At 25.8% G+C, this 2,119-nt stretch overlaps 1 pseudogene; it reads left to right on the plus strand.

The window, feature by feature from the left end:
• The first annotated feature begins 412 nt into the window (after nucleotides 1-412).
• LOC119570373 overlaps nucleotides 413-2,119 on the plus strand; it is a 25,223-nt pseudogene continuing 23,516 nt past the window's right edge.

A 2,119-nucleotide genomic window follows, 5' to 3' on the forward strand; every position in this document is an offset into this window, starting at 1 on the left:
TTCACAAAGCAGCCACGTGTGCTCTAACATTTCTTTCGCAGTTTTAGTGTCCAAGAGCGAAGCAAAGGAAGGCTCACTCGGGGGGAACATTCCGCCCTTATCTCCAGACTCCCCGGCGAGTTGCAAGGCGCAAACGCAGTCCGTCTCAAAGGCTCCCTTTTATTATCCACTGTCAAGAGAGTGTTTAAACGGTAGCAACGGAGCTTTAAACCCACCAGTGTTATGCATTTCTTTTTGGTTAATTAATATAGGGTTATCATCTGGGTTTATGCCCGTCATTACTTAAAACGACGTGGGAATGGGGGAAAAAACAAACGGCAATTTCTCACCTGTGTTTTGTCTGACACATTCCACCCCCCTCCTCCACCCCCCACCCCGGCCACTCACACACCCTCGTATCGTTTCGGGCCTCATGAAGGTGATTCATGTCGCATCCACACCCAACTTTTGTAAAACCAAGAATTCTTGCTGCCAAGAAAATGTCAAGGAGGGAAAGTTAAAGAGACACCCCATGAAAGTACGGACCTCAGGCGGGACAGATCATGGCAGAAAAGCACATCCGCAGTTGTATGTGCGTTTTTATCAGCATATCACTTGTTCTCTCTCTCTCTCTCTCTCTCTCTCCTCTCTCTCTCTCTCTCTCTCTCTCTCTCTCTCTCTCTCTCTCTCTCTCTCTCTCTCTAATTTCTGACAAGAACGGTAAATAATACATGAACAGGATCATGATAATGATGATATAATAAATTAATTTAAACCATTACTGACTGTGTTAAAGCAAAGTAGAGAAATAATAATTATAATGAAAACATTGAGAGCAAGAAATCCTAACAAATATGATAATGACCGTGATAATAATAATAATGTTAATGATCAAAATAATCATAATGATCATAATAATAGATATAAACAATAATTATAATAAAAATAAAAATAGTAATATTATTATTATTTATAATAATAAAAATAATAATGATAATAATAATAAAAAAATAATATTTAAAATGCTAATAACAGTAAAACAATAATAATAAAGATAATGATAATAAAAATAATAATAATAATTATAAAAATAAAAATAATAATAATGATAAAAATAACAAGAGGATTTATAACATGACAAAAATAGCAAAAAAAAAAAAAAGATTATGGTAATAATAATAATAATAATAATAATAATATAATAATATAATAATAAAAATAATAATTAATAATAATAATAAAATAATAAAGATAATAGTGAAAATACTAATAATAATAAAACAGATAATAATAATGATGATAATAATAGTAATAGTTATTATTATGATAATAATGATATTAGTAATGTTGATAACGATAGTGATAATAAAAACGAATAATAATAATGATAATAATAATAATAAAAATAATAATAACGATAATGATAATAATGAAGAAAATAATAACGATAATTATAAGGGAGGATAAGGAAAATAATGATAATCACAATAACATAATGATAGGGATGAAAATAATGATAATAATAATAAGATAAAAATAATTATGAAAATAGCGATAATGATAACGATAATTTCAATAACAATGATAATAATAATGACGATGATAATACCAATGGTAATAACAATATGATAATAATGATGTAATGATAATACTAACATAACAATAATACTAAACACAACGATAATAACAACAATTATAATAATAACTATAATAACAATGATGATGATAAAGATAATAATGATGATAATAACAGTAATAATAACACACAACAACAGCAATAATTACAATAATAATAATAATGATAATAATAAAATAATAATAATAATAATGAATAATAATAATAATAATAATAATGAAAATAATAAATAGTGATAATAATAATAATAATGATAAAATAATAATAAAAATTTAATTAAAACAAAAACAATGATGATAATCATAATAAAGATAAGTAATAGCAAGAACAACAACAATGATGATAATAGTGATGAAGAAGATAAGTGATAATGATAACAAAAATATTAATAACAAAAAGTAATGATAATGATTAAATTATAATAACTATGATAATAATAATAATAATAACTGAAATAATAATTATCAGAATAAGAATGATAATGATAATGATAATGATTTTGGT

The sequence above is a fragment of the Penaeus monodon genome, unplaced genomic scaffold (assembly GCF_015228065.2).
Source record: "Penaeus monodon isolate SGIC_2016 unplaced genomic scaffold, NSTDA_Pmon_1 PmonScaffold_2525, whole genome shotgun sequence".
Taxonomy (NCBI): Eukaryota; Metazoa; Arthropoda; class Malacostraca; order Decapoda; family Penaeidae; genus Penaeus; species Penaeus monodon.